This window comes from Hyperolius riggenbachi, chromosome 1 (genome assembly GCF_040937935.1).
Source record: "Hyperolius riggenbachi isolate aHypRig1 chromosome 1, aHypRig1.pri, whole genome shotgun sequence".
Classification (NCBI taxonomy): Eukaryota; Metazoa; Chordata; class Amphibia; order Anura; family Hyperoliidae; genus Hyperolius; species Hyperolius riggenbachi.
In genome coordinates this window covers 238,663,409-238,675,471 of record NC_090646.1, presented here as the reverse complement: position 1 = coordinate 238,675,471, position 12,063 = coordinate 238,663,409, and the positions used below count along the sequence as shown (strand labels likewise).

The 12,063-nt window shown below is 45.1% G+C and overlaps 1 protein-coding gene across 1 annotated transcript in view; it reads left to right on the top strand.

Moving 5' to 3' along the window:
• The first annotated feature begins 3,310 nt into the window (after positions 1 to 3,310).
• The window catches only part of MTTP (microsomal triglyceride transfer protein), a 161,536-nt gene continuing 152,783 nt past the window's right edge, over positions 3,311 to 12,063 (top strand). Inside the window, exons 1-2 of the mRNA XM_068231823.1 lie at positions 3,311 to 3,372; positions 11,823 to 11,919. The gene's annotated coding sequence lies outside the window, so the exon portion shown is untranslated. The remainder of the gene's footprint in view (positions 3,373 to 11,822; positions 11,920 to 12,063) is intronic.

Sequence of the window (12,063 nt, the reverse complement as noted above, 5' to 3'; positions counted from 1 at the left end):
CAGGAAAAGTAGTATAATGTGTTTTGGGGTGTATTTTTACACATACCCATGCTGGGTGGACGAAATTTCTATGTAAATGGACAATTGTGTGTAAAAAAATCAAACAATTGTCATTTACAGAGATATTTCTCCCACTTAGCATGGGTATGTGTAAAAATACACCCCAAAACGCATTATACTACTTCTCCTGAGTACGGCGGTACCACATGTGTGGCACTTTTTTACACCCTAAGTACGCTAAGGGGACCAAAGTCCAATGAGTACCTTTAGGATTTCACAGGTCATTTTGCGACATTTGGTTTCAAGAATACTCCTCACGGTTTAGGGCCCCTAAAATGCCAGGGCAGTATAGGAACCCCACAAATGACCCCATTCTAGAAAGAAGACACCCAAAGGTATTCCGTACGGAGTATGGTGAGTTCATAGAAGATTTTATTTTTTGTCACAAGTTAGCGGAAAATGACACTTTGTGAAAAAAAACTATTAAAATCAATTTCCGCTAACTTGTGACAAAAAAATAAAAACTTCTATGAACTCACCATACTCCTAACGGAATACCTTGGGGTGTCTTCTTTCTAAAATGGGGTCATTAGTGGGGTTCCTATACTGCCCTGGCATTTTAGGGGCCCTAAACCGCGAGGAGTAGTCTTGAAACAAAAATGACCTGTGAAATCCTAAAGGTACTCATTGGACTTTGGGCCCCTTAGTGCAGTTAGGGTGCAAAAAAGTGCCACACATGTGGTATCGCCGTACTCGGGAGAAGTAGTATAATGTGTTTTAGGGTGTATTTTTACACATACCCATGCTGGGTGGGAGAAATACCTCTGTAAATGACAATCTTTTGATTTTTTTACACACAATTGTCCATTTACAGAGGTATTTCTCCCACCCAGCATGGGTATGTGTAAAAATACACCCCAAAACACATTGTACTACTTCTCCTGAGTATGGCGATACCACATGTGTGGCACTTTTTTGCACCCTAACTGCGCTAAAGGGCCCAAAGTCCAATGAGTACCTTTAGGATTTCACAGGTCATTTTGAGAAATTTCGTTTCAAGACTACTCCTCACGGTTTAGGGCCCCTAAAATGCCAGGGCAGTATAGGAACCCCACAAATGACCCCATTTTAGAAAGAAGACACCCCAAGGTATTCCGTTAGTAGTATGGCGAGTTCATAGAAGATTTTATTTTTTGTCACAAGTTAGCGGAAATTGATTTTAATTGTGTTTTTTCACAAAGTGTCATTTTCCGCTAACTTTTGACAAAAAATAAAATCTTCTATGAACTCACCATACTCCTAACGGAATACCTTGGGGTCTTCTTCTTTCTGGACCCTTTAGCGCAGTTAGGGTGCAAAAAAGTGCCACACATGTGGTATCGCCGTACTCAGGAGAAGTAGTATAATGTGTTTTGTGGTGTATTTTTACACATACCCATGCTGAGTGGGAGAAAGATCTCTGTAAATGGACAATTGTGTGTAAAAAAAATTAACAAATTGTCATTTACAGAGATATTTCTCCCACCCAGCATGGGTATGTGTAAAAATACACCCCAAAACACATTATACTACTTCTCCTGAGTACGGCAATACCACATGTGTGGCACTTTTTTGCAGCCTAACTGCGCTAAGGGGTCCAAAGTCCAATGAGCACCTTTAGGCTTTACAGGGGTGCTTACAATTTAGCACCCCCCAAAATGTCAGGACAGTAAACACACCCCACAAATGACCCCATTTTGGAAAGTAGACCCTTCAAGGTATTCAGAGAGGGGCATGGTGAGTCCGTGGCAGATTTCATTTTTTTTTGTCGCAAGTTAGAAGAAATGGAAACTTTTTTTTTTTTTTTTCTTCTCACAAAGTGTCATTTTCCGCTTACTTGTGACAAAAAAATAATATCTTCTATGAACTCACTATGCCTCTCAGTGAATACTTTGGGATGTCTTCTTTCCAAAATGGGGTCATTTGGGGGGTATTTATACTATCCTGGAATTCTAGCCCCTCATGAAACATGACAGGGGGTCAGAAAAGTCAGAGATGCTTGAAAATGGGAAAATTCACTTTTTGCACCATAGTTTGTAAACGCTATAACTTTTACCCAAACCAATAAATATACACTGAATGGGGTTTTTTTTATCAAAAACATGTTTGTCCACATTTTTCGCGCTGCATGTATACAGAAATTTTACTTTATTTGAAAAATGTCAGCACAGAAAATTAAAAAAATCATTTTTTTGCAAAAATTCATGTCTTTTTTGATGAATATAATAAAAAGTAAAAATCGCAGGAGCAATCAAATAGCACCAAAAGAAAGCTTTATTAGTGACAAGAAAAGGAGCCAAAATTCATTTACGTGGTAGGTTGTATGAGCGAGCAATAAACCGTGAAAGCTGCAGTGGTCTGAATGGAAAAAAAAGTGGCCGGTCCTTAACCACTTGCCGACCGCACGCTTATACCGTGCGTCGGCAAAGTGGCAGCTGCAGGACCAGCGACGCAGTACTGCGTCGCCAGCTGCAGCTTAATTAATCAAGAAGCAGCCGCTCGCGCGAGCGGCTGCTTCTTGTCAAATCACGGCGGGGGGCTCCGTGAATAGCCTGCGGGCCGCCGATGGCGGCTCGCAGGCTAGATGTAAACACAAGCGGAAATAATCCGCTTTGTTTACATTTGTACGGCGCTGCTGCGCAGCAGCGCCGTAAGGCAGATCGGCGATCCCCGGCCAATCAGCGGCCGGGGATCGCCGCCATGTGACAGAAGACAGCCTGTCACTGGCTGCACAGGACGGATAGCGTCCTGTGCAGCCCAGATCTCCGGGGGGAGCAGGTAGGAGAGGGAGGGGGGAGAATGTCGCCGCGGGGGGGGCTTTGAGGTGCCCCCCCCGCAAAATGCCTGCAGGTAGGAGCGATCAGACCCCCCCTGCACATCATCCCCCTAGTGGGGAAAAAAGGGGGGCGATCTGATCGCTCTGTGTGGCCGCGGATCTGTGCTGGGGGCTGCAGAGCCCACCCAGCACAGATCCAAACAAACAGCGCTGGTCCTTAAGGGGGGGTAAAGGGTGGGTCCTCAAGTGGTTAAGGGGTAGAAAGCCCTAGGTCCTCAAGTGGTTAATTACCATTGGAGGGCAGCTCTGCAGAAGCACAGTCTGAGCTGTGCTATCTCTGATTGTGCTGCCTTCTCTCTGTGTGGAATGAGGAAGTAATGTCTGCGCATGTCTGCCATGGAGGGCAGCTTTGAGGCAGCGCAATCAGACATTACACCGGAGCTTCCAGATCGTCCAAAAACGTGCTGCCAGAATCACACACTATGCTGGCGCATACCGATTGCATCACGCATGTCGCGTCCAGTAATTGCACTCCCGTGGACGCCATATTTGAAAGGGTCAGCACAGAGTGACTACTAAACTTAGCAGGAGTCAGAATCTTGTGTATGCTGTCTGCTAGAGTTCAGGGGCACTGCTTTGCATCTTGGTTTAGCAATGTTCATAATTATGTAGTTTAATCGCTGCTCACGTTTATCTAACTTTCAAATCTCATGATTAGTGTCAATCATATCTTTTAATAGAGGGGAAAAGCCTTTAGCATCTCTTTGCTCCATGGGAACCAGAATGACCAGGAGCTGAAGCCGAACTTTGAATAGGGAGAATCAGATTTAGAACCCTAATGATTTATTCCTTTATAGCTTCAGTTTGTCGATCTCCTAAGTTCTGGTTTACATATTTCTCTCCCCCTTTCCTTTCATCAAGCACCACTAGGTCTGAAGAGCAAAAAAAAAGCACAACAGCTATCTATCAAATAACACTGGTTGTGAAGGACGCGGCTATGCTGTTTAATAGATGACTCCACAGAAATCATGGTTTTATATGTGAACTTTATCCATGAAAGTCACAATTTCTTCACAACAGAGTCAGTTTTGGGCTAAGTTCACAGTGGGATAAAGTTGCTTTGCATGTTGTGCCAGCATTCTGTCATGACTCATACAGTCGCCTGTGCCTTCTGTCTCCCTGTGCCTCCTTCTGGCTACCTGTGTCCTTTGCTTACCGCTGCCGAGTCTCACGGTCAGGGCCGTTTCTTGGGCAGTACACGCAGGACAACCGCCCTAGGCCCAGACCGGCAAGTAGAAGAAGGGGGGCTCAGGAAGAAGGACATAAACGCTAGGAAGCTGGTGACGCGTGGTGCAGCCAAATGGAAGAAGAAAGAAGATTACCAGTGCAATCACCTTCCTCGACTACTCCTGGGCTGCCTGCGTCTGACGTTAAGTCATCATCACGTCACCACCGCGTGATGACACCTGATGTCCTGTAGCAGGCTGTCAGTGCGTGGTGCCCATGAAGGAGTCGGCTTTCCGGGCTCTCTTCGCTTGTGTGTTTTCCTGATTCCTGCTTCCTCCTGGATGGGTGGCTGGTCACTATTAAGTAGGCAGATCTACTTGTGACCAGTGACTAAATGACTGTCCCTAAAGAGTAAGGGTTTGCAAGTCCACAGGGGCATGGGGAAGGGGGCGCAATTTTTACAGCCTCGCCCTGGGTGCAATTTAGCCTAGAAACTGCCCTGCCCACGGTGCCCGCAGAGGCTCTCCACGGTGTTCTTCTTCATCATCGTTGAATCCAGCGTGAGGTTTTTAAGGGCGGGTCATTCGTACATTGGGCGTTTGTGTATGAGGGCTCGTTTCCACTATCGCAAATCCGCATGCGTCCAACGCATGCAGATTCGCACATGTAATGCAAGTGGATGTGCCTGTTTCCACTGTAGCGTTGTTGAGGTGCGTTTTTTTCAGCGGTGAAAAAACGCACAAAAGAGCCGCAGAATTCACCTGCGAGTGGAATGCATGCGAATCGCCGCTAATGTATTTAATAGGGAATTCGCATGCTGTTTTGGTATGCGAATTTTCATGCGAATTCGAATGAAATTCGCATGCAGATTCGAATGAAATCAATGGAAAACCACACCGGCATTGCCATGGTTAAATTCGCATACATCGTCATCCATGCGAATTTTCATGCGAAATCGCATCCGCATGCGAATTTTGCCGCAGCGATTTCGTAACGCAATAGTTGAAACGGGCCCTCAGGGATCACCTGTATATTCCATATTTCCACAAGAATTCTATAGAATGCTTAGTCCTGTTTTGGCAATGTGTTAAATGAGCGCCCTGATAAAGAGTGATGATGAAGACCAGTGATGTAGATAAGGAACACTGGGCTCCAGTGTAACTTTTTACATTGGGCACCCTCAAGCAACCTATACATGTTCCCTTTTCCCCTGTGTTTATGCCTCCTTTTGTGCTACTTTCTGTCCCTTTTGTGCCACTTTCTGTCCCCCTTTGTACTTCCTTCCACCTCCTTGTGCCACCTTCCATCCCTTTGTGCCACTTACTGTCCCCCTTTGTGCCTCCTTCCATCTCCTTGCACAACCTTCTGTCTCCTTTTGTCACTTTCTGTCCTCCCTTTGTGCCTCCTACCATCCCTTTATTCCACCTTCCAACCTCCTGTGCCATTCTCTGTGCCCCTTTGTGCTTCCTTCCCTCTACTCGCGCCAATTTCTCTCCCCCTTTGCGCCTCCATCCATCCCCTTGTGCCACTTTCCATCCCTTGTGCCACTTTCTGGCCCCTTTGTGCCTCCTTCCATCCCCTTGTGCACTCTTCTGTCCCCTTGTGCTACTTTTTGACCTCCCTTTGTGCCTCCTTCCTACCCCTTGTGTCCCCTTCTGGCCCGCTTTGTGCCTCCTTCCATCTCCTTGAGCCACTTTCTGTCCCCCTTTGTGCCTCCGTCTGTCCCCTTATGCATCCTTCCGTCCCTTTGTGCCACCTTCTGGACCCCTTTGAGCCCCCTTCCATCTCCTTGAGTCACCTTCTCTACCCTTATGACCTTCCATCCCCTTGTGCCACTTTCTTTCCCCTTTGGGTTTCCTTCCATCCCCTTGTACACCCTTCTGTCCCTTTGTGCCACCTTCTATCTCCCTGACCCACTTTCTGCCCCCCTTTGTACCTCCTTCTGTCCCCTTATGCTATCTTCCATTCCCTTGTGCCACTTTCTGTCCCTCATTTTTGCCTCCTTCTGTCCCCTTTTGATACATTCTGTCCTCCGCTTGTGCTACCTTCCATCCCCTTGTGCCTCTTTCTATCCCTGTCAGTGCCTTCTTCCATCTGTCTGTGCCTCCTACCGTCCTCCCGTGCCTCCTTCTGTCTACCTGTGCCCTTTGCTTACCGAGTCTCATGGTGCTCCCGGAGCTTCTCCATGGTCTCCTTTCCTGTCACATGCATCATGTTAGTGTCTTCATAGAGTCCGGTGTGACATTAGTAAGGGTGGGTCATTTGTACATTGGGCGTTTATGTGCCAGGGATCACCTGTAAATTCCATACTTGACTGTATAGAGTATGGACTGTATAGACAAAGTGTTAGATTATCACCCTGATAAGGAATGATGATGAAGACCAGCAATGTAGCTAAGCAGCTCTGGGCTCCAGTGTAAGTTTTACATTGAGCACCCTCAAGCAATCTATACATAACAATTGATATGGAGCAATAGATCCTGTGAAGGATAGCTATGGTGCCAGAAAGATGTAAGCAGGGAGAGGAACCATATGTTCTTGATTATACACTATTCAAAACACCTGTAAGAGGTGGCTGTTAGCAGCACAGATCCAATGAAGAGCTAATTTCAGTGGTTAAAGAAAAACTGTAACTTTAAAAGAAAAAAAGTTAGATACTTGACTAAGTAGAAGGAAACATGAACCTGAACTAAAATGAGGTCCTGGCTATTGATGGTCGGGTTGAGGAGACTTCCCATGTTCTCAACCCCACCATCACACCATCAATGGCCGGGATCCTCTTTTTGTTTGCGTCCGTGCTCCCCTCCGGCTCCCCTCCGTGTTTAAGTGCAGTCGTACTGCACATGCTTGAGTACGGTCACTCCTGAATGAAGTCGCTCTTGCGCTCTCTGAGGAGTCCACAGTCCACAGCGAAGTATAGCAAAAGTTTATCATTGAGCTACTTATTGCATTAGGAAAAAGGCTAGAATGGTGTTTTGAATTGCAATGTACTTTCTTTCTTTATTGAAGAGCGGTATATGAAATTATATATGTGCAGGGTTTATACTTACAGGTGTAAAGAAAAAAATTGTGGGGGGGGGGGGGGGGGCAGATGAACATCTTTAAAGAGTACTTGAGGACAAAATTACAGAGCCTGCCAGTAACAGGCTCTGTCCAAATGAGGATGGGGGGGGGGGGGGGCATGGGGTGAAATCCTGATGTCTTTAGGGCTCAGGAGACATTTCACCCCCTTCCTCAGAGGTATGGCGGTGGCCATGTTTCTGAAGACTGCTGGTGCTCTGCGGCAACCTCCACCTGCATAGCCACCCCCAGCTCAGCAGCCACCAATCAGGACCAACTCAGAGGGGAGGCAGAGCAATCCCGTGCTTGGAGGGAAGACATAAGAACAGGTGTGCATTTAACGTCGCAACCCCACCCCATCCTCCATCAGACAGAAATTGTCATGATATGACTAAAAATGACTTTTCAATATTATTATTTAGTATTTATATAGCACCGACATCACAGCACTTAACACAGTATATTTACACAGTATATATTTTTTCAAATAAGTTTTTTCCTAGGAGATCATTTTCATCTTCTGTTTAAAATAACTTTTCAGCACTCTGAAATTGAAAATGTACCAAACGCTAGATGAAAAAGTACTGCCAAAATTATTCTGAATATTTTGTTGTTTGCTGGTGGCCTAAAGAAAACCTGTAAAGACAAAAAGTTCCCCTGGGGGGTATTCACCTCGGTAGGGGAAAGTCTCCGGATCCTATCAAGGCTTCCCCCGTCCTCCTGTGTCCCACGGCGGTCTCGCTCTGGCCCTCCGAATAGCGGGGATGTAAATATTTACCTTCCCGGCTCCAGCGCAGACGCAGTATCGTCTCTCTGCTCGGAGATAGGCGGTAATAGCCGATCGTTGTCGGGCCGCTCTACTGCGCTGACGCAAGTCTCCTGCACCTGCGTAGTAGAGCGGACCCGACGGAGATCGGCTATTTCCTCCTATCTCCATGCTGTGAACCACAACAGCGCCCCCGATGAAGTCAGGGAAGGTAAATATAGCAAGCCTTGTCAGGCTTTTCAAGCCTGGATTACCGGACACTTCGGGGGAGCCAGCGCTGGATTGCCTGCAGCTACAGTGGAGGGGGAAGCCTCATTGGGACCCTGAGGCTTCCCCCTACCGAGGTGAGTACCCCCAGGGGAACTTTTTTTTGTTACAGGTTCTCTTTAAAAGGTTTTTTATGGCGTGAAATATCACCTTGGAGAAAACTTAGGTGAAAAATGTAATTGGATTGGGCCGATAGTCTTGTTACTAACTTAGTTTTATGTTATGTCTGAAAACTTAAAAAATTTAATTTATTCTTTTGTCTCAACTCAATTAAACAGTATGTTCTCTGTCTCAAAGTGCTGAAATATAGAAATAGATAGAATAGAAATGATTGATCTTTTTTATCTATAGACTGCTCTCTGAAACCAAGTTCTCTGCCAGGAAAGTAGTTTGTGGCGGTAATTCCTTATTAGTGAGGGGCACTATAGTCCGACTGGCTCCCAACTGGAAAGAAATTAGCTGAATATTAAAGTAAACCTGTAATAAAAAATGTCCCGGGGGGGAGGGAGCCTCTGGATTCTAAAGAGGCTTCCCCCCGCCCTCATCAGCCTCGGGGATCCAGTGCTGGCAGCCCCCGAAAATCCGCTGACATGCTTGTCAGCAGTGCATGCAGGCGCAGTAGCGGCTGCAGTGCACAACAATATTTACAGTCTGTGCTCCTGCACATGCGCAGTACAAGCTTCCCCTCGAGCTCTGACGGAAATAGCTGAGCCTGATCACGTCCGCTCTACTGCACAGTGTAAATATTGCTGTGTGCTGTTTGGAAGCTGCCAGTGCTGTATCCCCAAGGCTGAAGAGGACGGGGAAGCCTCATTAGGATTCAGAAGATTCCCACTCCTGAGGTAAGTATCCCCCAGGGGCAGTTTTCTTTCTTACAGGTTTATTTTAACTCTATTAGGCAGAGAAAGAAGAAAAGCAACATAGCATTGTTCTGCCTTGTTTCTGCCCGTTGCTGCAATATTCCATACATTTTCTGTCGCTGCACATCTATTCTGCACTGCCTGGATTTTTTTTGCCTGGCACTGCCACTGGTTTGTTGTAGTTTTGTTTTGGCTATTCTGCTGGTTGGTTTGCCTTTAGGAATCCCCTTGGCCAGTGTTTCTCACCAGTATTTCAGCATTCACCCCTTTATTAATGGCTTACAGTGTATTGTATTGACTATGACAATTTCAAGTACCTACTGTGGCCAACTATATAGTACTTCCTGGTGTACACGTTCCATATATTGAGATCCTAGGCCCTAGGTAATGTGTGACATATGAAGCATTTTGTACTTTGCCTGCCTGTTTTAAGCATTCTGTAGATTGATACAGATACAGTAGATATCCTGGTTTTCGTACTTTGCCTGTAACATATTGATTGTTTGAATGTATACTTGTTTTGTAAGTAAATGACTATCTATTATTAACCTATTTATCGGTGAACATGCTGGATTCTGTGTGTTTTTAGTATAAAGTAATTTATTCAGCTCCTGTTTGTTGATGATGGGTGAGTTTTATTTTAGAACCCTCCTCAGCACCACAACTGTGTTTTGATTCGAATTAAGAATAAATCTGTGGTATGATATTTTTATATTAATGATTATTGTTGCAAAGTGTCAGATTGATTTTTGTGTGTTAAGTGTATTGCTAAAACATCAGGAGGGGTTAACCTGATGCGAGAGCTTACTTAAAGAGACTGAAGCGGAAAAAAAAAATATGATATAATGAATTGGTTGTGTACTATGAATAATTACTAGAAGATTAGCAGCAAAGAAAATATTCTCATACTTTTATTTTCAGGTATATAGTGTTTTTTCTAACATTGCATTATTCTATAATATGTGCAGATTACACAACACTCAGCATTCAAAATGAGTCTTTCAGAGCAGTCTGTGAAGTAATGACCTCTCCTCTAGCAGAGGAAAAGTAAATAGTCCAGGAACAGTTGAGATAATAAAAGTCAGATAACAGCCCTCTCCATGACTAAGGGCTGGTTCAGACGGGCGTTTTTGTGGCGTTTAACGCAGCGTTTCAGACGCAGCGTTTTTTGGGATCTACTGCCATCCCATGCAAGTGAATGGGAGCGTTTAGAGCTGGCTTTTGCAGGCTTTCATGAAAGCCTGGCAGTAGATCCCAGCGTTGCGTCTAGTCTCAAAAGCAACATGCTGCTTTCAGAGGCAGTAAACGCAAGGAAACAATAGCAGAGACCAGAACTGCTAGCCTCGAACGCTTTTCAAAAGCCTTCAAAAGCTAGCTTTTAAACGCTGGCGTTTAAACGCTGGCGTTTGAACGCAATGCCAAGCAAAAGCTCAGCAGACGCCCGTGTGAACCAGCCCTAACTTAGTCGGAGAGCTTAATGGCTTGTTTGCATAGAGATAAACTGGAGTTTCTCAACTCTTCCTGTACTGGAAACAATTAGACTGATGTATCTGATCTTAATGTTTTATTTCTTAGCTGTACTACACATACAAATCATAATATCATAATTTTTTTTTCGCTTCAGTGTCTCTTTAAGTGATGGATATCTTGAGAGTTTTTTTGCGGGGTGTATGTAGGGCCTGGTGCATGAGCTGCCAGTAATATAGCTGTGCGCAGGCAGTGCACAGCAAAATTACTACTACTAATGCCAGCAGAGAACTGTGTTAAATTATCGTGACCTGCCATGCTTGGGTAACGTGGGTGTTGCTATGGTAATGTATGTTAAGCAAGTATTGTACTGAGCATTACCTTGGCAACAGTAGCATTACTTATGTACTGCGGGACGCACTAAATGTGTACTCTGCTGGCATTAGTACCGGTAATATTACTATGCACTGCCTGCGCACAGCAATATTACCAGTGGTTCATGCATCCAGTCCATAGTGTTTTATGAGGTACTGTGTGCAAGCTTTTTGAGGCTTTGATACAGTGAACTGACTTTCTTACTGCTCTGCTAAAGACCTATGTAGGGGGCATGCACATGAAGTAATGGTCATCTGCAGCCAACCAACTGCAAGCAATATGATATACTTAACCACTTTGCTTGCTGACGATGTGTTTGGTGCATGAGGACTGTTGTACTGTATGCAGCTAGTACTTAGAAGTAATGTCATGAGAAGCAGGAGTTTTTGTACTTAAAGTGAATAGGAACCACATTTAAAAAAATGAGACAGATACTTACTCAAGGAGAGGGAAGGCTCTGGGTCCTATAGAGCCTTCCCGCTCCTCTCCTGGTCCCTTCGATCCAGTGCTGGCTCGCCCCGGTAGCAGTATTTGACTAAATGAGTCAAATATTTCTTTACCCAGCTGAAGGAGGCTTCAGAAGTCTTCAGGGAGCCCGAGTGCTCCTGAAGAAGGGCGGCCCTGTACTGCACCTGCGCAAGCACGCTCTCTTGCACACTCACGCCTGTGCAGTATGGAGCCGCACATCTTCGGGAGGACACGGCTCCCGAAGACTTCCAAATACCCTTTCGGCGGGGGATTTAAATGGGGGGGAGCCAGCACAGGATAGAGGGCACTGAGAGAGGAGACGGAAGGATCTGTACGACCCAGAGCCTTCCCTCTCCTTAGGTGAGTATTTGCTTCATTTTTTTTTTAAATGCGGTTCCCATTCACTTTAAGAATGCAAGTTTCTGCTATGAATTTTTAAGCAAACCTCGTGCTTGCCAATTTTTTTCATTGATTGCTGTGCTTAAACTTTATTTTTTTTTATTTTTTTGAATGATAGATGTTGAAGTCTACAGTCTTGGCAGTCTTTACATCAGCTGATTGGAGTCAATGGTGCTTTTCAACTTCCTGTCTGTAGAACAGCATAGAAATCTACTGTAAGTTTATCATACTAACAATGTGAGATTCATACTACTGTTTCTTGTTTATTTGCCAAGCAGACATAAATTTGCCTACATAATGCCAGTCAGTATTATCTCACCAGAGAGCTGAATATGGTTTTACATAAGCTTATGCATGCT